The sequence below is a fragment of the Amphiura filiformis genome, chromosome 14, assembly GCF_039555335.1.
Source record: "Amphiura filiformis chromosome 14, Afil_fr2py, whole genome shotgun sequence".
Taxonomy (NCBI): domain Eukaryota; kingdom Metazoa; phylum Echinodermata; class Ophiuroidea; order Amphilepidida; family Amphiuridae; genus Amphiura; species Amphiura filiformis.
In genome coordinates, this window is record NC_092641.1 from 6,575,514 (window position 1) to 6,602,195 (window position 26,682).

The window sequence follows — 26,682 nt, forward strand, 5'->3', positions numbered from 1 at the left end:
CAAGCAACTTGGAGCAAGCTACATTCTTTTGTAACCAACCAAAAATTGGAAAGGAGTTCCTATTTTCAACGCAGACAAACATTATTGCACCCAGGATATTTCTTTGTTCAGTCGATTTTTCAAGCGCGAATATTATTATTATCTTCAACATATTGTTTTTGGAGATTAGTGACAGTAGTGGAGAAGCTTAAGTGAAAATGCAGTCCAAATTTTTGATTCATACCGAATAAAAGGAACGGCCCCGGGGAAGAGCAAAAGAATTAATCAAGGATTATGTGCTCACAAATCATTTTTGATGAAACAACAAAAGAAGTACGATTACTGAAGCGAGACAAAACAAAAACAAATGAACTGGTAGGCTATCCTCGTTCTGTATTCAGTTTAGACTATGCCATAGTCTATTTTTGATAAATAAAATATGTTATTAATCATGATGAACGCATTCAGTTGAACTCAAAATTATAGTGATGTTTATTACATCAAAATATTAGTAACTGGTTATAAAAAAATTAGATAATTAGTGACAGTAAAGGTAAAGTATACGTGGGCTTATATTATTGAATGCAAAATATCTTAATCATGTTAATGGCATAATCATAGTGGCTCATTTCAATACTGAAAACTTCTGATTTTAGAATCTACCAGTTTCGCGAAAGCCCGAGTAAATCACTTGGGAAGCTAACAAACAAAGGGAGTACGGTGACTGAAAAGATCAGATGTAAAAATTTATTAAATGTGCACAAATTGATACAAATCAGAGTTTTATGCTTAAATATAATAGCCAGAGTATGCACAATGGGCAAGTGGACTACTGAGAAGTCTATATTCTGTTGCACGAAGACATTCTAATTAATCTAGAGTTTTTGCCTTCCATTTGCGAAATCGAAAACATCTAGGCGTTTCTGTTTCGTTTCTCACTTCCACAAAATACATGTAGTTGATTATGTTTTTTACATACCAGGCTCGTCGATAAGCTTTGTCAATCAAAGTGAGCTTCCGATAGCAGTCATGGAGAGTGTCAAATATAAAACATTTAGTATTGCATAATATTACCCTCCTATAGGACAATGGCTGCACTGAGTTCATCTTATTACCTTCCATATGTGGAGATTTTGCTGGACCAATAAATCCATAAGGTCTTCCACGGTATGCACATCTATCGAGTACTTGTGCACTATCCTTTACTGTGGGATATAACTTTTTGGTCTATTTAATCTCAAATGGATACGGTCAATATTCTAAAGCTGTATCAAAATCCAAGAGGAGAACCAATTACTCTAGTCATTTATACCGGCTGTATCAAAATGATTGGTAAAATGAAGGATTGAGAAATTTCAGTTGACGAATCTTGACTCTGGCTACCAGTGGAGTGGTGTTGGTCAGATTGTAGATGGTTTCATTTGGCATCCGATCCACACGCTTGATGTTTAACATGACTCTGTAGCAAGATGTTGCAAAGGCATTGATCTTGCTTTCCATGTCCTTGGTGATTACCCATGACTCACACCCGTACAGAAAGACAGTAACACGAGTTGTCTCAAACAGCTTGATTTTTGTTTCGATTGGCAGGAATGGGCTTCTCCAAAGGCGTTGCAGTTTCCAGGAAGCTGCCCAGGATAGTGCTTTTCTTCTTTTTAGGTCTCCAGCACTAGAGCCCATCTTGGAACCCAAGTACTTGAAGTCTGTGACATGGTTGATGGTACTACCATTTCAATAGTCATATATATTCTGTCTTGGGTGCGTTGATGACAGTTGCAGTCCTAGTAAGCTGCGACTGGGCCCGGGCTGTGGAAGATTCCAACAGGACAATATCATCCGCAAAATCCAGGTCATTCAGCATCCTAGCAGTTTACCTGCTTGACCGACGTGGGTAGGTAACAATACCGGCGTCAATTCCAGAAGTTGATTTCTTCAGAAGGTAATCTACCAGGATAATGAACAGGAATGGTGCTAACACATCACCCTGAAGCACTCCAGTTGTTACTTGGAAAGGCTCTGAGATACGTCCATCTACCATAACGGCACTAGTGGAGTCCTTGTATACACCTGGATGGCATTTTGCCACAACCTTTGGTATTCCATAATGCCGCAGCACTGAAAACATGACGGATCTGTTGATGAAGTCGAAGGCTTTTTTGAAGTCCACAAAGGTGACTTTCAAGGGAAGTTGGTACTCCTTGATTAGGTCGCCTTTCTTTGGTAGAGGAATAATTACATTTGTGACCCATTGACGTGGCGGTGTCAGCGTTGAGAATACTTCCATGCAGAATTCAAGAATCATATCAATCTTGTTATCCTCTCCTCCCTGAAGTGCTTCAGCAGTTATAGCACAGTCCAATGCTGCTGCCATGTTGGTCTTCATGGCTGCTATTGTTTCAACTACTTCTTCACGAGTTGGGGCTCAGTGATGATAGGAAGATCTTCTACAGCTGGTTCAGGAAGCATTGAATCATAGATATCAAAAGCAGAGATAAAGACCTGAATCGTAATTCATATCGTGCTGATCAGTCGCACCTGTAAAATTAGTATCTTTGAAAAGAGCGGTATTGTATATATCTGTGAATGCAGACATGTCATACACGGGAGATGAGTGTAACCTGCTTGTAGTGCAGGGCGATAATTTATATTAAAATTGACCTATTGCTATGGTAGTTAACATTGAGCTCATGTTGAGTAATTTTTTACTCATTTGTTGAGTTGTGACCTATATGAGCTCAATGTTGAGTAATTTTGACTCAATTGTTGAGTTGTGACCTTTTTACTCAATGTTGAGTAAAATATTTTTTGCAGTGTACGACGGAACATAGATCATTACGAGTGATATAGTTGATATGACTGCTCTATATTGTGTGTGTCAAATAAAGTATAGGACTATATAATAATTCGTGATACTTCTGACGAGTTGTTACAAGACAATTCTCAAAAGAAAATTGATATTAGTCCGCAATGTTATAAGACCCGCCGATTACGAGCTGATAAGACTGTATACACTTAGTCCTTACATAACTCGTTCTATCACACTGAATTTCTTCTCCACACGTTGGTGGTTGGCCAGGTTTCATCGCCGTATGAAAGAACGGGTATAAGGTATAAAATATTCCAGAAAATAAGTGCACAACCCATAGGGGAATAACTTTTCAATAAAAGAAATGTCTGGATTTACATTCTGAAAACAACTGGAATATTATACCAGTTGCCACTGTTACTGGAAAAATCTTGGCAATGCAATTAAACAAATGTATGATGTTCCTTGGGACACATCAGGGTCTGAAGTTCTTAATCAACTTAGCTGGTTGATATACTTGCTGAAATAAGAAATATCCATTTGGCAGCGTTCAGGTTCAGGGTTACAAACAACTTGCTTCCTGATAATATTTGCATGTTATTTGAGAAAAAGGAATATAATTATAATCTCAGGCGTAATCCGAATAATGTTGATATTCCTTTTCCTTCAAATAACTTCAAGAAACGCGTCCTTTTATACAGGGGTACTCATCTTTGGAACAATCTCTCAGAGGAAGCACAGTCGTGTGATAGATCTATTGCATTCAGGAGATTGCTTTACAGTGATTATGAACTGAACGTTGCCTAAATTTTTGCTTTTGGTTATTACATTGTCAATTATATACTTAATGTTTAATTTATATTTTATCACTTATCATTTATCATATAATAATATAATACAATACAATACAACAATAAACGGAATTTATATAGCGCCTTAGCATAAGTATGAACAAAGCGCTTTACAATGAATGCTCTTAAAAGTAAAACTTACACTACATCTTAGGCTACAATAAAATGTACAACTTAATTATAAACAAAAAACTTAGTTTGGAAACAAATGGGTTTTCAGATTAGATTTAAAAGTGGTCAGACTAGGTGAAGTACGAAGTTTTACAGGTAATAATACTTGTTTGGTACTTTTAATTTACATTTTAATATCCTTGATGATGTACTATATTGTGAATGTGATTATGTAACATGTTAATTTTTGTAGCAACACGGCCCAGGGAAGACCAGCTCAAGGGATGAGCTGGGCTTTTCCGTGTAAAAATAAAATTGAAATGAAATAAATGAAAAATCACGTAATTGTCACAATGAGCCTCTCAAATTGAGGATATCCTATTTTGAACTATTTTTCTGATGGATTTGTTTACCTTTGAACACTTTAAAATTCTGGATTTTTAACAATCATGACTGGACAAAAATTCGAAAATCCTAACACCTCTTAAGGGGATGGGCATTTATTTCCCAGAATAGCTTAATCATTTGCCATAAAATGTGTATTACATTGCGAATTTCAAAAAATCAAAATTATTTGATATCAGAAGGATATTCTTCGATATGTCTGATGTGCTCTAATGTCCCACAATAAATGCTGTCCAAAGGTTCATACCCCACCCCTTAATGCACTGGTCAAACCCCTGCCTTTTCAGGTGATATGAAGAGTAGTGTGCCTAAACCGATGTAGATGAGTGAGCCGAACTTCGCCAAACCCAGCTGCATGGATTCTTCTCTTTATTTGCTAACCGATTTCATCGTTGAGGGTGCTCTTCTTCACTAGATAAATGTAGTGATCTACTCTTTCCATGCCTTTTTCCTGCACCATTACCAAAAATAAAGTCTTTGAAGAAAGTATCCAGCAAAACTGTAACCTTATGTTAACTTTAAGGAAAGGGGGAGCCCTTACCCAGCAAATACAAATCTTTAGGAAAGGGAAGCCCTTACCCAACAAAACAAAACTGTTTTACAAAAAATATTGGGTTATAAAAAGGATATATGGGTAGAGAACGAACATTCAAAAATGTATTTTTGCTGCAAAACATTCTAATATGATGTAGATATTAATGTTGTTGCAATGTTGTTGGTTTTTTTGTTGTTGTTTTTGGTGGGGTTTATGGGTTTTGTTGTTGTTGTTGTTGTTGTTGTTTGTTTGTTTGTTTGTTTGTTTGTTTGTTTTTGCATGACATTTAATTCGGGTTAAAACATAGTTTTAAAACCTAACACTCGTTTATAATATATTGTGTTTATAATGTGTGTTTGCTGATTATTTGAACACTAAGGTCATACAAACTCCCAGATTTGAGACAAGTCTTAGCATTTAATAAAAACTAAAATAATACTTTTATTTTATTTACTTATGCGTCTGCATTTCAATTGTTTATAAGTAGATGAGTAGGGAGCACAACACAACAAAGTTTTCTCACGCTTTCTCTAAGAAGAATAAGAGATACAATTTTGAATTTTGCCCGGTCAGGTTTAAATAAAATAAATGATTATTAGGCCAATAAAATGTTTGGAAATAAAATGCGATTTACGGTTTGTTTGTTTTTGGCGAATTTTTTCCCTATATCTTTAAATTAGAGTCCGCACTTTCTAATGATTTTGTCGGAATTTCTTCAAATTAACTTTAAGAACAAAACGAGAAGAAAACAGGAAGAACTGTATAATATCTGCACGATTTTATGAACGCGCTGGTTGACCAGAGACAAGCATTTTTTGGGCCTTTTGGCAAAAGAGAAAAAATATTGATAAATATAGCGCATTTTTTTATGTTCTATCATGTCTATGTTACTTCATGCATAAATAACTGTTTTAGTTATGCGACACAAAATAATGTTGTCTGCCACATCGATTCAGACGATCTTTGAAATTTGCGGCTTGGCGCGTTTTATCAAAAATCTCTTTTTTTTTTATCCAGCTTGCATTGTCTAAAATTCGACGGTAAATCCCTGTGGGACATTAACAGATTCAGATGGCATTTGCAATTTTAACCATATTGCAAAAAATAATTAAAAGTAATTAAAGAATCATTGATCGATGAAATGTTAAGTCAACAACACGAAGCACAATGTCGTAATATTCCATTTGAGCTGCAAATTTCCCGCTTTTCAACAAAAAAGTCGCATTCTTGTACTTTTTAGAACAAAATGAGGATTGTATTTAAGAACAGCTAAATCTTTGTTTTTGTTTTGAAAAGGGCATGTAGAGGCACGTTGAAGGTGGGTTATAGGTAAAATATATGTGCTGAAAGTGGTAGAGTTTGCATTTACTAGGATCCACAACATGCTCATCTACCAGGGCACAATTCTTGAATCCCAAAACGTTTGTACATTTATTGAATGACCTTTGAAAATGTGGGTACAAAAACACGTACTCTGCAACTTGAGGTCAAATTTTGCACTATGATATTTAATTGAGGTTATTGAACTATGTCATTGGGATGAGGCCATTGTGGTCCATAGTCATTGTCACTGTCTTATATTATTATCTCTGTTTTACTTAATTTTAATATATGAACATCTATATTAATTATGGAAACATTTGTATAAAACAATTAGTTTATTTATTATGCTAATTATGGAGTAAATGTATTGTGAAAGGTATATCACATTCGTCATGAAAAAATGTCGATGTAAATTATGTATTCTGCATTGTTACAATTCGTTCAATAATTTTTAACAGTATATGCTATTTTCAATCTTCAAGCTACACTCTAAATAAAACATATTTGATTAAAAATGGAACAGAGCAACAAAATGAGTCAAGTGGAACTTAATATTTATTAAATTTTTACTCAATTTGACTACAGTTTAATCAACATTGAGACTCATTCTGTCGCTCGGTTCCTTTTTACTCAACATTGAGTAATTTTTATTTAGAGTGTATTCGTATAAAATATGTACACTGCTCAATTCTAACTTTTTGTTACTTAAAAAGCTATTTAATTAAGATTGTAATTAAATATTTAGCTTTATATGTTTAAACAAAAACAGAAAATGAAGCAGATAAATATGTTTTTCATAACATAACACTAAAACTAATGGTAATGTTAAGTATATAAAACAGATTGCGTTCCGTAAGTTGTATGTTTCTTGAAGAGTCGACATGTTCTGCGCATTCATCCAAGTTCATTATGTTCTCTTGTGGTTGTCTGTGCAGTTATGTATCTCACATTAATTATCAAGAGTTTTAAAGCCAGTAACATAATTTAAAGTATTCATTTCACCAAATTTTTAATTCCACCACACTATAGCTTCCAATTTAAGGGGAAAATGGAAAAGTATGTATTAGTAATTACATTAAAAAACATAAGTTTCAATTCGCTTGTTTTCAATTATAATATTAAAAACTGTGTTAGGCGTCTATACTTCAAAACAAGCTCATGAATATTAATTTTCAGTCAAGGTGCTTATTAGCATATCATTAGTATTCATATGGCGTCTGATGACGTGACGTCTGTTAGCATGTACACATAATGTCTGGAAAAGAAGCCTACGTAACGCTAAAATGCACATAGGCAAATGTGTTTAGTTTGAATGTTTTATAAAGTCATTTTCAATATTTTCTTAAATAATATGAAAACTAAAGGCATAATAAAGTACAAAAATTAATTGCAAATTTTTAATTTGTTAATGTCCTAGGTAATTGATTGATATATTTTGGTTTGTCAAATTATGCACAATTTTGCGTGCAATTACATTTTTTAATTTACATGATTTCGTATCCAGAATTTTGTCTTATATCAAAAGTGATTACAGCACATCTAATATAAGTCTACAAAAGAACGCCTAAGATACGGAGTTGACAATGTTTTATGCCGCCATGTCACATTCAATGCGCTACGTAAACTACGATTGTGATTCATGCTGCTACGATTGTGATGTTAGCCCCAGTCTTGCAAGTTTTGTCACGCTCAAAAACAATTAACAAATTGTGCCCACTTCTTGTTTTCTTGTAGGTGAATATGTAACACATCAGTCAAATCATGATAATACATTATTGTATCTTATGGTGGAATGGTCACCTTAAACACAAGAAGTCAAAAGAAACCGTTAATGTTTAACAAAATCTATTTGTATTGACATAACAACCCAGTCGCCGATCCCGGTCCACGGTAAAATCGTGAATTGTTCCTTTAAGGATTAGCTCACTATTTATGTTGTAGACAATAATACACATAGGTGAAGTGTATAAGTTCTAAACTTCGTGAATATTCGATATCGACGATAAGGTACCATTCTCGATTGACCCATTCAATAAACTCCGTGCTCGTCCATTGTGTCCTAATCTAAGTGTAAAAACGTCTGCAATAATTTTAGACAGATTATGTAAAACAATACCTCACATTGCGGCTATAACTTAGAATAACACAATGACGCAACTAGACCAAATATGACAGAACTGGATCTCGCAAAATTGGCTCGCTAAGGGATTTCAAATGGGACTAATAACGTTTTAGTTAGCCGGTGCTTCCCGCCATTGATTTCGTTCTTACGCCGCTGGATGCCTGTTGGAACGCCTACTTTATACAGCCTACAGCGTGTTCTACAAAATTGTTATTCCCGTCAAATCTTGGTATTGTTTCGGTAAGTAAATCGCCGAATTAATATAACGAGAATTTGATATTAACCAATAGCTTTGTTTGCAGTAGACCGAGAAACATCTAAGTTATCAACTATGGTATTTCGTAGTCCAATATAGTACTTCACATGCTCGACATGCGGCGTATTCTAACAAAGAATACCGGGACCGCGTAGGCCTATTTTGATCATGGTATTTTGATACATATAGTTCATTCCTGGGTTCCTCGCGTTACATTAATATTAGACTTATAACAATTTGTGAATTGCTTTTCGGGAATAAAATTTATAACAAATTCTCACTCAGAATGTAGATTCCTATAGTTTATGGCTATTCTCTTAGTGCGCTTTGTCATGTGGTATTATAACTTTCGTAGTTGGTTGTAATTATTGATAACAAAAAAAACAGATTTCATGTAAATATTATAATGGTTGCAATACAGCACCATATTACTAGAAAGCCATTTTTTCCAGGCAAACGTTGCAACGTCTTGCCTCTCTGTTTCCGGGATTTGACCATTTGACCAACTACCAGTGGGTCTTTTCACCAACACTGCCTGTCCAAAATGTTACACTGAAAACATAAACCAGACATCTGTCCCTGTTGGGGGTTCGGTCAGTTTAAAAAGCTATTGCTATATAAACCTTGATAATTAGTCTGGCCTTGTCACAAGCATTAATTTTGCCTGTCCAGGAGCAAACTGCCCATCCATCCATCCAAAATGACGGGTGGACGGGTGGCTAGATAACACCTTGAATTTAATTTATTTTCAGACTACAATTTCTATGGTATTATTACCCACTTTTAATGTTAGCCTTGATGGCAATAGTTTTGTGTTGCCACAAGTTTTGTTTCCAGACAATCGTTGCAAGGCCCTGCCTCGATGTTTCCACGTATTTGACCATTGACTACTTATATTATTGCTACTCCTTTTTGGTGATGGTCTTGATTGAAGACCAACATACATATTGTTTTTCTGTCAAATAGTTTTGAGTGCACAATGCACAACATTACAACAGTATCGTTTTTGAGCAATTGTGGCAACGATTAGGGATGAAATCAAAACTCGACCGGCGGTTCCGTCCGGTTCCGTCCGGTTGCCATTATTTAGAACAATAGCAACCGGACGGAACCGGACGGAACCGCCGCCGGTCGAGTTTTGATTTCATCCCTTAACGCCTTGCCTCAATGTTTCCCCGTAGTTGACCATTGTCTACTTTTAGTATTATTATTCGCTTTTGATGATGGTTTTGATGACCAAAATACATTTTTTCTCTGTCAATAGTTTTGGGTTACCATAATGCACCACATTAAAATATAGTAGTGTTTTCAGGCAATCGTTGCAACGCCTTGCCTCAATGTTTCCCTGAATTTAACCATTGACCACTTCTAGTATTCGTAGCCACGTGTGGTGATGGTCTTGATAACAAAAATACATAGATTCCATGTCAATAGTTCTGTATTGCCATAATGGTGACATTACATTTAGGTAGGAGTAATATACGGAAAGCGATATCGGACCCCACCGACATGCTATGGTTTACCGCCACCGACAAGTTACATACCGTGCCCGATATGTTTGCCGCCACTGACAAAATATATCGGTAGCGGTGACCTATGCCGACGCTTTGTATAAATCATCGGTGGCGGCTCAGAAATGCCGATGCCGATGTTTTGTATAAAGGCGGCTCGGTAATGCCGACGCCGATGTTTTGTAAAACTTCGGCTAAAATATGCCGACGCCGATATTTTCACAACGTCGGCAATTGCCGACGCCGATGTTTTGTACAACGTCGGCTAATTTCCGACGCCGATGTTTTGTACAACGTTTTGTAGGCTTTTTTTTTGGGGGGGGTGCGTATAGCCAGTGATCATTAGGCAGAGTAAAATAAAAAAACACGTTTCACGTCCGGGTTTTGGAAGTGGTGGCTTTTTGTTTTTTATTTTTTATCACAAAATCGGTGTTTTAGCGTATACAATAATGCCTGGAAAAAAGGAGGAGGCCTCTTTTTATTTGTTGTTCTGAGAGATAGGCCTCCTTTAACTATCACAGAACCTGGTAAAAGTGTTTCTTGTATATTAGCAAGGCTATAGAAAGCATCTCTACTTCCTAGACATGATATCTTGAAAAGTTATAACTGAATTTCAAAAAATCCAAATATTTTGAAGAAACCTCCAAAAAAGCAGCGGGAGGGAACGTGAAACATGTTTTTTTTTTATTTGGCCTTACCAAAAACGTATATAAAATCACACTATGCTACTACGATACACTGCTGTTGTTTGCGATGCCTGCTTGATGTCGCGGCGTATTAAAGCACACATTCGGCTGGAATTACCAGCCACAAACCTCGTTGAAACTTCGATATGAAGCGGTGTGTGGCCTAAATAGTGTCGGCTGTAATCACCAGCCGTCTGCGTTGAAACAATGGCGATGTTTTCTGTTAGGCAATGTGTATGTTGCTACCGTAACTTGTTACCTTTCGTGTTGAACCAATGGCGTACATGTAGCGTCATCGATGGCAAAATTTAATACAAAATCCAATAGGAAAACTGCGGAAAAACGACCTGTTGCCCCCCTCCTATCAGACCCAGTACCCCTAATCATGGTCGGTGCCCCCTCCCAAGGGCGGATCCATGACTGGTTCCCCCGGGGTGCTTTAAAAAGAATCGTAGGCTATCAAAAATGTGCGCGAAGCGGGCATCGCGTGGCGCTTGCGCGACGCAGGGGGTGTCTGAGGGGTGGATGTGCCCCCTCAGAAGTAAGAAACTTTTGCAAAATGAAGACCTAATTGAAGCAATTTGGTGGACCAGTGTGTAAAATTTTAGATTGAAATAGTCGAAAAAATTGAGAAATGACAGGGCATGAAGCTGTTCGTCGTGGACAAAATTTCCCTATTGTTATAGGCCTATAAATTGTTTTAAACATAAATTGGCAAATGTTGAAAACAGAAGCGAAAATGGCCACTATGCAGGGGGTGTCTGAGGGGGGATGGTGCCCCTCAGAAGTTGGAAATTTTGCAAAATGATGACCTACTTGAAGCGATTTGGTGGACCATTTTGTCACTATTAGTGTGTAAAATTTTTATATTGAAAATGTTTGAATGACGGCCCTACCAATGAAGCCTTTCGTGGACAAGTTTTCCCTATTATTGTCGTCTAGTGACTTTGGTGACCGTGTAATAGGCCCTGCATATCGGCGGGCCCACAGTAATTTTCAAAAGCTTTTGGTACGAGGACCCGCCTTCAAGCAATGCGGAAAATAATTGCAGACTTATAGGGCCTATACTTACGATCGACCCGACTGTGCGGTTTTTTTAGGCATGGACCATCTCAATTTAACTTTTTCTCCTCCTTTTCTCCCTTTTCTCCCTTTTCTCTTCTCTTTTTCTCCTTTTTTTACCTCTTTCCCCCTATTTTTCCTCTCATTTCCTCTTTTTTTATGGGAGGAGGGCCACTTCCCCTAAACCGCGCCTGCTGTAAAGTTAGTGACCAATACGGGGGTCCAGAGTGTTGAAAGGTAGTACAGGTGCGGAAGAATGGGAAGAAGAAGCATGGAGATAAAATTAAAAATAACTTTCTCCCCAGGGGGGTAAAATTTCCAAATGGCTCGCGAAAAATCGCTTGCCCCCCCCCTCTCGGCCCGCCAAAAATTCTTTGCCCTCCCCTGCACATGCCAAATTTTTGGGATCCCAATTTCCAAATCTTAAATTGTCTATATACATGTTGCGATCGCAGCGAGCAGGAAAATTTGCATATTTAAGCGTTTCTGTAGCGTTTTCCTAAGCCTTTTTAGCACGTTTTATTTAAAAGGCGCCCCATTATGAATGTGTGCCAAAAATCGCTTGCCCCCCCCCCCATTTTACCCCCCCCATTTTACCCTCCCCCAGGGCTCATAATTATTGCACAGCCCCCTCAGATACCCCTGCGTATGGATAAAGAACTGGTCGTTGTCCCTTCTGCATTGGACCCGTGCACTTTATGTTTTAAGCAATAACTTAATAATTAGGCATACAGTAATAGTAAATAACAGTTCACGAATGGCTTCAATTGAGCCTTTATTTTCACACTTTTTTTTCTAACGAAAATTTTACACAATCATAAAATTTTACACAATGATATTGTTAAAATCGTCCACAAAATAGCTTCAATTGGGACTTCATTTGGCAAAATTGTATAACTTCTCAGGGGGAATATCCCCCTTAGATACCCCGTGCGTATGCATAAAGAAGATGTCGTTTTCGCTTCTGCTTCGGACACCCGGCACTTTATGTTTGAAGCAATAATTTATACAATAACAGTAAAAACTTTTCCACAAATGGCTTCAATTGGGCCGCCTTTTCATAAATTTGTGGATTTTATGATACTGAAATTGTGCAAAATGGTCCAACAAATGGCTTCAATTAGGTCTTCATTGTGCAAAGGTTTCTCACTTATGATGAGGAACATCCCCCTCAGACACCCCCATCATTCCCCTTCTCTGACTGTTCTAGATCCGCTACGGATTCTTTCACATATTGAAGAACAGATATTTTTACCAAAAACTCCACTGCATACAAACCGCATCAATATTACGGCATCACAATACGTCGCCAGAGTTTCAACGAACGGGCAGCTGGTGATTACAGCCGAGTCTGTGGAACATGCACACCGCGATGTAACTATTTTTGGTAAAACACACTACGTCGCCAGAGTTTCAACGAATGGGCAGCTGGTGATTACAGCCGAGTCTGTGGAACATGCGCACCGCGATGTAACTATTTTTGGTAAAACACACTTCGTCGCCAGAGTTTCAACGAACGGGCAGCTGGTGATTACAGCCGAGTCTGTGGAACATGCACACCGCGATGTAACTATTTTTGGTAAAACACACTACGTCGCCAGAGTTTCAACGAACGGGCAGCTGGTGATTACAGCCGAGTCTGTGGAACATGCACACCGCGACGTAACCTTTTTTGGTAAAAAATTTCAAATATCTAAGTGTCAAATGACTCAATAACACGAGATCGGTGTAGAAAAGTGGTTTTTAGATCAAAATTTGGCGAAATAACGAATGTCTCAAAATTAATTTTTTTGTCAAAAATTTTCGGATGTCAAAAAATGATGTCAAATTACTCCAAAACACGAGATAGGTGTAAGTGTATTTAGATCGAAATTGGGCGAAATAACGAATATCTAAAATTTGTGTCATTTTGCATGCAAAGGTTTCTCACTAATAGTGTCAAAACCGTCCTCAAAATAGCTTCAATTATGGGCCTTCATTTTGCAAATTTTTATAACTTCTCAGGGGGGATATCCCCTTCATACACCCCTGCGTATGCATAAAGAAGTTGTTTCTAGATCAAAATTCTGCGAAGTTACGAATATCTAAAAAAAAAATTCTTAATGTCTAAAAATAGTGTAAAATGAGGACACGTGATCTGTGTAGCAAATCGCTTTTTAGATCAAAATTCTGCGAAATCACGAAGGTCTAAAAATTCAGTTTTTTGGTCAAAAATTTTGGATGTCAAAAAATGGTGTCATATGACTCAAGGGCACGTGATCAGTATAGAAAAGTGGATTTTATATGAAAATTCTGCGAAGTCACGAATGTCTTAAACTTGGGAATTTTTTTTTTTTTTTTCAAAAGCGATGTGCATCATACCAGCCGCGCCAGTTTTTAACATCCGAAAATTTGTGACCAAAAAACTTTAAAATTTGTTAGACATTCGATGTCGCGGTGTGTCCGCGCCACAGTGACGGCTGTAAATACCCCGGGGAGCAATCCCACTTTGGAGATGATGCGTTTGTAGCGCTGTTAAGATCCCCCCCTTTTCAGCACCGCTGTCACCCAAAGACCGTATATTTTTATGAGCACATGCTGTCACCCAAAGACCCCATATTTTTCATTTCGATCTGTCACCCAAAGACCCTTATAGATCCTTTTGAACACCAACGAGTCATCTATAGATGATTTTGTTACCAAAAAACTCAATTTTAGAAATTCGTAATTTGACCTAATTTTTAGACATTCGTGATTTCGCAGAATTCTCATATGAAAACCACTTTTCTACACCGATCACGTGCTTTGTAGTCATATGACACCATTTTTTGACATCCGAAATTTTTGACCAAAAATCTTTTTAGCATTCGTTATGTCGCGGTGTGTCTGCGCCACAGTGGCGGCTGTTATTACCAGCTGCCTGTTCTTTGAGACTCCGCTCCAGTGTTTAGCCCTAATTGACATGATTTGTATGATAATGATGCACACAGTGTCGGCTTTTGGTTAAAAAAAATCGAATTTTTAGACATTCGTGATTTCGCAGAATTTTCATATAAAAACCTCTTTCTACACCAATCACGTACCCTGAAATCATATGGCACAATTTGAGTCAAAATATAGGCCTATACTCCTCGAATCGAAGAGTAAATGTTGAATAAAATAATTGCTCAACTCAAGTGGTAAATCTTACTCAACCTCAGTTGAGTACCGTTTTACTCTTATTTTGAGTCAAAAGGGGAATACTCGATCCTGTAGTAATTCTTATCAAGAAGATGAGTATAAACAATTAGCCCTGCCCAATCAAACTTGATGGAGTACAATTTACTCAAAAATGGAGTATTCTCCTTCTTACTGTTAAAAAGAGTAAGATTTTGCTCATATCTGGGCAATTCTTTTTTTGCAGTGTAATAATTAATCAATCAGTCAATCAACCATCCAATCGATTAATCAATCGTATCCATACATCTAAGGATATGAACCAAAAAATGACTCAAGGAAGCGACCCATCGATTATAAATATCCCCATCCATCCACCGTCAATCCATTTCCATCTAAAGACGGTCTAAACATCCATGAATCATTCAAAAGGACTAGGATGTGTCATTATGATTCCCTTCCCTTTATAAATGCGTTTCGCTAATTCTGTAGGCCGACATAAATCAGTGTTATACGCGTTTTCAGAAAAATTGGAATTACAGGATCTGGTTATTGAATAAATTTATTCATCAAATTATTATGATGATAAAGCTATAGGCCCAGGCCCTATTGCAATGAGTGGTAAGCTCTCCTTCATATAATCTAAAGGCCTACATTTCATCTCGAGTGCCATCACATTCATTTTATACCCAAAACACCTAATTTTTTAGGTCTTTTGGGGAAAAAGTGTATAACTATAATATCTTCAATACAAATATGATGGAATCTTTTTCATCCAAGCTACATACACTTTAAGAAGGCATACATATCATTTGTAAAGTTTACTTCGAGGACTGAAATGTTAAGTGTCAAAATAAATTTAATAATTTGTTATAAAATTTGTATCATATCTCGAATTAAAAAAATTGCCGATGCCGATGTTTTGTATAACGTCGGTGGCGGTCGCCGACGTTTTGTATAACGTCGGTACTTGCCGACGCCGATGTTTTGTATAACGTCGTTGCCGGAGACTTATAGATAGGGGCGTAGCTATTACCCATACTAAAGTGCACTACGTTTGTGATAATGCCCTACATGACGCGGCGTGTACATGAAGCACACATTCGGCTGTAATGACCAGCCGCACACTTCGTTGAAACATTGGCCGACGTTCTGTGTTGCCCTAACATGGCTTAATATAAACAGTTCGCTAAGGCCGTATAAAATTAATATTTTGGTTCTTGTCCAGAGGATTTTCATGAATTGATGAGGGAGGGTTTTTTTTTTTTTTTTTTTTTTTGTAAAATCAGCATTGTCTGTAGTTTTCGGTCTTTTCCAACAGTGCTCGAGGAAACGACGAGGCAGCTTTTTTTTTTTTTTCAAATGTGAGATTCTAAGGGATAAACCCCCTAGAGTACCACAAAAAGACTTGGAAGTGGTCCCTGTTCTCTAATAAACTTATTTATATGTATGAAAAATTCATAAATCATTGCAAAGTCTAAAATAATTGAAAAATCTATAAAAAAAATTAAAAAATCTGACAAATCCCAGAAATTGAGGAGGGAGGGACGAGAACCAAAACATTAATTTTATACGGCCTAAAACGCTGCAATGAAGTTGTCCTTTGAAGGTTTATTTTTAAGGAGAAATCGCACACGAAATGTGCAATGGGGGTAGGATATGATACAAATTTTATAACCAATTATTAAATTTCGCATTTTATAACAAATTATTAAAAAATTGATATTTATTTTTTGACACTTAACATTTCAGTCCTCGAAGTATTTACAAATGATATGTATGCCTACTTAAAGTGTATGTCATATAGCTTGGATGAAAAAGATTCCATCATATTTGTATTGAAGATATAGGCCTACACTTTTTCAAATTTTTGGGCAGCCGGGGGAGGGGGTCAAGTATTTTATACGGCACACATTTATGGGGCACTTTTAAAATAACACGGTACTAATCGGTAGGCCTACGCTCGCATCCAGTGGTGGCGCTACGCCCCCCTTTGACCCCCCACTTTTGAGGCAAAACCCCTAAAATCAGGTAAATTTCCACTTTTTTTGCGGCAAGTTCCCCTGAAATCACTTCACCCCATTCCCTCATGCCCCCCCGAAAAATTTACCTGGTGTCCCCACTGCTCGTATCATAATAGACCATTTAAAGTTTGCAATTTGAGAACCCAACATTTTGCAAGGGGGAGGGGCAAAGATTTGTTGACAGACGGGGAAACAATTTTGGCAGGTCGAGAGGGGGGGGTGCATGGCAAGCAATTTTTGGCACACCATTTTGAAATTCCATCATCCCCCCATTAAAATGGACGTCATATAATTCTCTTCCCTTTATAATTGCGTAGGTCGACATATAGGCCTAGGCCTAAGTCAGTGTACGCGGTTCAGAAACATTCGAATTGTGGGATCTGGTTGTTGAATATTCTTACTCATCAGAATATTATTAGAGGCTGATAATAAAGTTATATTAAAATGAGTGGTAACTTCATATAATCTATAGGCCTATATTTCATCTCGAGTTGCCTATGTGGCCAACATGTATGCCATTTACTTGTCTCGTCTTGTCTTGTCTTCACAACAAAGTATTGTCTTTCTGAGTATCCCGTTCTTTGCACTATTTACTACACGCAATATTATTATTGAGTAATAAAAGCATTTCTATTTTATTTGGATGACAATGTAAGTCGAGCTTTTGCTCTGTATGGTCTACCTACTACTATGCTTATGTATCTTAATTATTTAATTATTAAATTATATAGGTCTATATATTTGCATAATAAAAATACACTGAAACTGAGTGCTATTCATTTTCCCAAATCACCAAGTTTTTAGGTATTTGGGGGAAAAAGTATGTATCTTCAATACGAAAGGTTCAAATTTTCATATTTATAAAGTTTACTTTGAGGACTGTTAATGTTAAATGTCAAAAATATAATTTTTAATAATTTGTTATAAAATTTGTATTATATCGCGAATTTCAAAAAATCTATATTATTATTTGATATCCTAGTATTCAGAATGCAATTTGATGTGTCTAATGTGCTCTCAGCATGATCATGTCCCACAAAAATACTGTGTAAACGTCGCTGTTCGAGCCCTTAACTGTAATCATCATGGTAATGTTCCACACAGGGATTTAGATAATTTATTTACTTCTGTTGTCATACAATCGCTAATGAATTTATCTGATTTACAAGATAAGTGATAATTGTGTGGATTTTGTTTAAATGTTGCACATTTATGGCTTTAATAAGTCAATTTATCAACGGCATAGGGTGAATTCTCCTCATGTCACTTTAAGACGACATTATAGTTTAGTTGTTGCAAATAATTTGTTTCTTGAAAATTGAAAAGAATCGGCAGAATCACATTGTATCATTATACAAACTTCTTGTCATCTCGATGTCAATTTTAGTTACATTTCAGATAAATAGGTCTATACCTAAAATCATGAACATTTTGTGAAATGTGTCTCAAATATAGGCTCCACAAATCAATTGTAACTGGATAAAGGTCTGCTTTCCCGGGGTCTGCTTTTGGTCAGATTGAAGATTTTTCTTGAAAATATCTACATCACGAAAATACTCCCCCGTAAAAATCATTCGCTATCGGCCGTGCTTCACATCATGAATTCAAATCAGTCGAACGTTCGGCAAAATGATAAAAATAATTATGCCTGCGCCTGCATACAATCATGTAGGGTCTATGAGTTAATCATGTTTATAATCATATATAGGCCTACTTATACTCACTGATTATACTTCATGATTGTGCAGTATCACATACTGATACGGCTGATACGACCTCGGCTTCGGTGTTTTACGTAATGTTTACTGCCATATTAAAGTGGCGGCCAACTATGCCGATGACAATTCTTCGGAAGTCATGGCCAAACATCGGGGGCGGTATCATCACTTGACGGCAAGAGTCACTGTTATAACGATAACATGTCGGCAAATTCAGTGCCGCCACCGATGAATTTTTTCCCCATTGAATACTGTATAAAACATAACATATCGGCATAGGTCCGATATCGCTTTCCGTAGTAATATGACCATCGACTACTAATACTCTAGTATTAGTAACTCGCTTTTGGTTATGGTCTTCATTTCTTGTCTATTGGGTTGCTATAATGTACCACAAGTAATGTTTTAAGGCAATCATTGCAATATCTCACCTCGATGTTTCACCGCATTTTACCAGTTTATTTCAGATATTATTACTCGCGTTTGAAGACCGTAGTGTGAATATTTTTGAGTGCCGTAACGGTGAAATCACAATTATTTGCCAGGCAATCATTACAATGCATTGCCACAATGTTTCCACGACTTTGCAGTTGACCACCAGCATTATTACACACCTTTGGTGCACCACTTTACAAATATGCTATCAGATAACTGTCACAATTGCATTGCCTTGATGGTGCACCACATTGTAAGTAAGGTTTCCAGGCAATTGTTGCGATGTCGTGCCTCGATGTTTCCCCGTATTTGACTATTGGCCACTTCTAGTATTAAAACTCGCTTTCGGTGATGATCGTGATGTCAAACAGACATAGATTTTATATCAATATTAGCGGTTGTCCAACCGTACTACTTTAGAATAGTAACGATTCCAGGTAATCGTTGTAATGTCTTACCTCGATGTTTCCACGTATTTGACCATTGACCACTTTTAGTACTATTACTCGCCTTTGGTGATGGTCTTGATGTCAAAAAGACATAGATTTCATATCAATATTAACGGTTGCCATACCGCACATTAGAATAGTATTGATTCGAGGTAATCGTTGTAATTCCTTGCCTCAATGTTTTCTGTATTTGACCATTGACCACTTCTAGTAATAAAACTCACTTTAGGTGATGGTCTTGATGTCAAAAAGACATAGATTTCATATCAATATTAACGGCTGTTATACCGCATTACATTATGTATTGAATCCAAGTAATCGTTGTAATGTCTTATCTCAATGTTTTCCGTACTTGACCATTGACCACTTTTAGTATTATCACTTGCTTTAAGTGATGATCTTGATGTCAAAAAGACATAGATTTCATATGAATATTAACGGTTGCCATACCGCACATTAGAAGAGTATTGATTCGAGGTAATCGTTGTAATACCTTGCCTCAATGTTTTCTGTATTTGACCATTGACCACTTCTAGTAATAAAACTCACTTTAGGTGATGGTCTTGATGTCAAAAAGACATATATTTCATATCAATTAACGGTTGCCATACCGCACATTAGAATAGTATTGATTCGAGGTAAATCAGGTAATCGTTGTAATACCTTGCCTCAATGTTTTTTGTATTTGACCATTGACCACTTCTAGTAATAAAACTCACTTTAGGTGATGGTCTTGATGTCAAAAAGACATAGATTTCATATCAATATTAACGGTTGTAATACCGCATTACATTAGAATTGTATTGAATCCTGGTAATCGTTGCAATTCCATGTCTAGATGTTTCCCCCGTATTCATGGTATTTAACCATTGACCGTTTTTAGTATTATTCGTCGCCTTTTGTGATGGTCATGATGACACAAATACATAATAGTTTGGGGCTGTATACGTCAGTGGTTCCCATCACTTTTGTTGGGCCCAGCTCGGCGGCCCTTCAATGCTGGTCTATTTTTTGACGTTGTTATCTTTGTTTGCCGTTAATAAAACATACAAAAAATTAATAAATACTGCACCACATTACAAGCACCGTTTACTGGTAATCGCTGCAAGGCCTTGCCTCGATGTTTTCCAGCATTCAACCATTAACCTTAGTATTATTACCCACGTCTGGGGATGGTCTTAATTTGTATGTCATTAATGTTGGGTTTCTATACTGCACCACATTACAAGTATTGTTACCAAACAGTTGATGCAAGCGCATTACCTCGACGTTTCCCCGTATTTGACCATTGACCACTTTTAGTATCATTACCCGCGTTTGGTGATGGTCTTTAAAAATGCATCAATTAAGTATGTTAATAGTTTTGAGTTGGCATACTGCTCCAAATTAAAATATGTAGGCTTAATGTGTCCAGGCAATTGTTCCAACATTGCCTTTCCTCGATATTTCCCCGATTTTGGTGGCCTTGATGATCAAAAATATATGTTTTATGTCATAGTGTGGGGTTACCAATCTTGTTTCCAGCCAATTGTTGCATTGCATTGCCATATGTTTCCCATATTTAACCATTGACAACTTTCCGGTATAGTATTGCTCACGTCTGGTGATGGTCTTGATGGAAAAAAAAATTGGTTTTTGGTTGCCAATATATGTACCAGATTACAAGTATTGTTTCCTTGCAATTATTGCAGCGTGTTGCCTCGATGTTTCCCCGTATTTGACCATTGGTCACTTCTAGTATCGTTACCTGCTTTTGGTGATGGTCTGGATGTTGAAAACGAGTAATTTTCAATTATAATCGAACCACAATGTTTCCAGAAAATTCTTGCAATACCTTATCTTGATGTTTCCTCGTATTTAGCCATTGACATTAGCAGTAATGGTTACTCGGTTTTTGGTGGTGGTGTTGATGACAGAAATACATTGTTTTTTATGACAAATTTGTATTGCATTAGATTACCATAAGATTATCATGTTTTCAGGCAATTGTTGCATGGCAGAATACGCTGTTCTCATATCATTAACTTTTGGTTGATACAATGTACCACATTACACGTATCGTTACCAGGAAGCTTTGTAATAACTTGCTTGCATTCTTTCCGTATTTGACCATTGATTACTTTTAGTAAACTTTAGATTTCCATAAGATTATCATGTTTTCGCAATTGTTGCATGGCACAAATACGTAGTTCTCATATCATTAACTTTTGGTTGCTACCCATTACACGTATCGTTTCCAGGATGCTTTGTGATATCTTGCCTCGATTCATTCCGTATTTGACCATTGATTACTTTTAGTAAACTTTAGATTTCCATAAGATTATCATGTTTTCAGGCATTTGTTGCATGGCAAAAATACGTAGTTCTCATATCATTAACTTTTGGTTGCTACCCATTACAGTATCGTTTCCAGGATGCTTTGTGATATCTTGCCTCGATTCATTCCGTATTTGACCATTGACTACTTTTAGCAGGGGTGTAAATTGTGATCAAAAGATGAGAATGTTAACATATTGTGTATTTTTAGAGCGACTCTATGTTAAGTCTCCGAGCTTCCAAAAAAGGGTTTATGAAGACATTGTACGCGCATAGCGCGAAATTTTTTACTAGTTTTTACACTAGTTTCGGGTCAATTTTGGTGTGACAGAGGCTCCTTTCCCCCTTTTATTTTCCTTTACCCCACCCCCATTTACTCTTTCATTTTTTGTCAGAGGGAACAAAACGTGTTCAGTGCTTTATGGTTCTTCTTTTTAAATTTCCTCAATATTTTCCAGTTACACACTGAATTCCTTCATGACTTTTGTTCCCATTAAATCCTCATTGCTGCCTCTCTATAAATGTCCTCAGATATGATTGCCGCTTCTCTGTAAATTTCCTCAGATATGTGCCCTTTTTCCACAGGTCCGCCTTCATCCAACTTCTGTTTTTTCCTGTTAAATTACGTAGAATGGCTCCTATGGTGATGAATTGTAAATTTCCTGATATCCCATTTCCATATTCTAACACCAACACCTTCCTCTTTTTTGCTCTTATTTCTTGAACAATAATGTGAATTCCTCCAAATTTTGCACAACCAGTGTCTTTAAATATTTCATTCAGTAGCTTCACAGCCCTCCCCTATTATATTGTACATGTACCTCACTCTTCTTTTTCTTTCCTCTTTCCCCCTTCCTCTCCCTTTTCTTTTCTTCTCTCTCCTTCCTTTTTCCTCTTTCTTTTTTCTTCCCATGGCATTATTTCCTCAATTATGACTCTCATTTCCTAGGAGCGGTGCTCCCCGCTCCCGCACAATTTGCATCCCTGACTTTTAGTAAACTATTACTTGCTTTTGGTGATGGTCTTGATAACAACAAGACACCTGTTTCGTGCCATTAGTTTTTGGTTCCCGTTATGTACCAAATTACAAGTAATGTTTCCAAGCAATCGTTGCAATGACTTGCCTCAATATTTCCACGTATTTGACCAGTGCCTCATTTCAAATATATAGTTTTAGTTTTGGTTTTGGTTTTGGTCACGTGGTTTCCTATTGTCCTGCCTAACCACTTGAATCATAAGATATCGAACTCATTGTTTCTACCTTTTGTTTAAAACCGAACATTTGTGTCAGTCAGTTTCGGTTTTGGTTTCAGTTTCTTATAAGTGGTGTGGATCGTAAAATTATTTGATTTGAAGATACCTACTCTAAGTGTACAAAAGAAATGTTTAAATTTCGCAGTGCAATATTCACGAGCAGAGAAGTCGAACAAAGCAGTCTACATTTGAAAGCATTGATTTAGTTTGAAAGCATTGACTTGAGACTACGAATTAGCCTAAGCTGATTTCACTGTGAAAATATATAGACCATCGAAATATTTCCACAGACATTACAATAGGCACTTGACAGATTATGACTTCAGTGTTATAAACACTATTATACACAACTCTATTTATGTGCATGTCGCATGACGGAAGATCAATATCATAGAAAGCTGGTTTAAACTAACTTTTATTCAATTTATTTATTGGAGAATAGAGAGAGAGAGAGATAGGAGAGATCGCCAGGGAAAGAGGGTAGGCCTATGTGTGTGTGAGGGGGAGGGGTAAGGGTAAGGGAGAAAGAGAAACAGAGGGGAGAGAGCATTGGAAGTGGGAAGGGAAGGAGGGGGAGAGGGGGGCTCAAGAGTGGAGTGGACTATGATATTGATCACTTTTAGCATCATTACCCGCGTATGGCATGGTCTCGCTGTGAAAAAGTCATTTTTTTGATCGCCATATAAACGGTGACATTAAGGGCGTACTACACCCATATATTGGTTTGATTGGTCTAAATAAATATTTTTTCATTTATAGCTAGGCGATATATGCACGGATCATGTGAAATAAAAAAAAATATGAAAAAAGAAGAAGAAAAAAGTGCTTTTAAACAATTGTAGTAAGTCATTTTAGCCCTATATATATTTTGTTTACTGTATCCTAGTTACTCAGATGCGTGTTTCATAACAAACCATGATTTATTCTATTCAGCATGTTCAAGTAGGGTACATGAATAGAATACATTAAATCCTTTGTTATACTCTCTATAGAAAATCTAGTGGTGCATGCAAAATATATAAACACTTACACAATGGATGTATAGTCATTAGTCAATAATATTATAATGTGTTGTTAGGAGAAGAAAAGGCTATTAGGTCACCGTATGTCAGGTTATAGGTCAATTGGTTCAGGTCAAATTTAAGCATCAATTTTGAATACACATGTGAGAGTTTGTGATATCATAATGAGGAATAATTTTGATATTCTGTCTTTAACTGGATATATATCGAGAAGTGCAAGGTGGATATACTAATATACCTTGGGATGTAAATGGTGAGTACAATTTAGAATGCCTAGTTGCGATGGATTTCACAAATAAATATAAAATAGTTACCAAAATCACAAACGTTAAGCTTACGGACAACTACCCAATATGGTGGTATAGGTGACAAGAAATACAATTTTTTTCAACATTGCTGTAGTATGGTTGTGGTAACCTGTTACCTGTGGCTTAATTAAGTTTCAGTGAAATAATGTCGCAAGTTAAAAATACAAAATATAGCTCAACATTGAAAATAGAAGCATTTTAACCAGTTCCTTTTTTGATAGTTGTGGAGCACCAAGTTCATGAAGTCATAAAAGAAATCAGGAACCACTTATTCCCATTTTACATATCAACTTTATTTCCCTAACGTGTTAGCAACACATATCCAAAATTTTAACGAAATCCGTTGATAGTAAGCTTTCCAAAATGAAGTGAATTTAAATCATCAGTGATGTACCACCTTTTGGCTTCTACTTTTAAAAGCATGTAAGCTACGTTGATACCGATGCCACCAATAAAACGAGAAGATTTGCCCCTTCATTTTGCATACCACTTTGTCCATTTTTTTTTGTAATTTCTTCACAAAATGCAAAAAATGCAAAAAAAATCAATGGGTGTAGTACCCCCTTAAAAGTATTGTCCAGGTGATTATTGCAACGTCTTACCTTAATGTTTCACCGTTTCTGACCATTGACCACTTCTATTATTATTACTCGCGTTTGGTGATGGTCTTGATGACAAAAAAACATAATATTTGCAATTGCCTTGGCTTGATGTTCCCGATATTACACCATGGACAACTTCCAAATAGTATTATTACTATTATGTGGTCATAATGACAAATGCACCAAATTACAAGTATTTTTTGACAATTGTTGTAATGTCCTCGATATTTTCCCATGCCAAAAAACATAATATTTATGTTATACAGTATTTTTGTTGTTGCTATAATGCGCCACAGCATTATTTGGCATTCGTTGTAATGTCTTACCCCGATGTTCCCTGTATTTTACCATTGTCCTCTTCTATTATTATTAACTCTTGCGTTTGGTGATGGTCTTGATGTCAAAAAGACATATATTTCATGTGAGTATTTTTGGGCCGCCATAACAGTGATATTACAAGTATTGTCCATGTAATTATTGCAACGCCTTGCCTCAAAGTTTGACCATTGACCACTTCTAGAATTATTTAATACTCTCGTTTGGTGACGGTATTGATGACAAAAAGCCACAATGTTTACATCATTAGATTTGGGTTTCCATTATTATTATTAAATCTCGCGTTTGGTGATGGTCTTGATGTCAAAAAGACACATATTTCATGTGAATAATTATTTTGTATTTTACATGACATTATTGCAAACGCCTTGTCTTTTAAGACATTTGGAGATGACAAAAAGTCATTATTTGTATGTCATTAGTTTTTGGTTTCCATACTGGACCACATTACAAGTAATATTACCATACAGGTGTTGCATTGTCTTAATGTTCCCCGTATTTGACCATTGACCACTTTTAGTATTACCCGCTTTTGGTGATGGTCTTTAATAAAACTTTGTATGTTAATACTTTTGGGTTGCCATACCGAATTGCACCACATTTATACAAGTAGCACTAATGTGTCCAGACAATTGTTGCAATTGCCTTGACTTGATATTTACACGTATTTGACCATTGACCATTTCAAGAATTATCATTGATGGTCTTGATGTCAAAAAGACATGGATTTTATGTGAATATCTTTCAGTTGCAATAATGGTGATTTTTGCAGTATTTTACAGGCAGTTGTTGCACTGTGTCTTGCAGGCGCGTCGCAGGCGGGGCGCCTGGGGCGCCCATGGGCGCCCCACTTTTTTGCAAAGAAAAGAAGAGAAGAGAAGAGAAGGGAAGACAAAAAGAAAGGAAAAAAGGAGAAAAAAGAGAAGAGCAAAGGGGAAAAAGGAGGAGAGAAAAAGTTAAATTGCACGTATAGTCATGATAGTAGGCATAGGCCTATGCCTAAAAACCCGTGCAGCCAATTCGATCAGAAGTAGCCTAGGTCTTAAATGATATACCGTAAAATTCCGTCTACAAGCATATATACCGGTATGCCTCTAAACTAGGTTTTTTTGACACAAGAGACAAGAGGCAGACACTCTCAACAAAAACGTTATTTGGAGTTTGAACAACTATATTACTGATAAAGGCGGCTGTACAAACATGTATATTTGTAAGACCAATCTATTGCAATGTTTTTGAGAAGGGTATTGGCCTTTCATATCTTTCGTTAAAAAAACCCTCGTTTAGAGGCATATATGCTTCTAGACGGAATTCTACGGTATAGGCCTGCAATTATTGTAGGCATTGCTTAAAGGCGGGTCCCGGTTCCAGCACTCCGTGTATACCGCAGGTCATTCATGCTCGTTTGCGAACTTTGAAAACACTCCCTTTTGAAT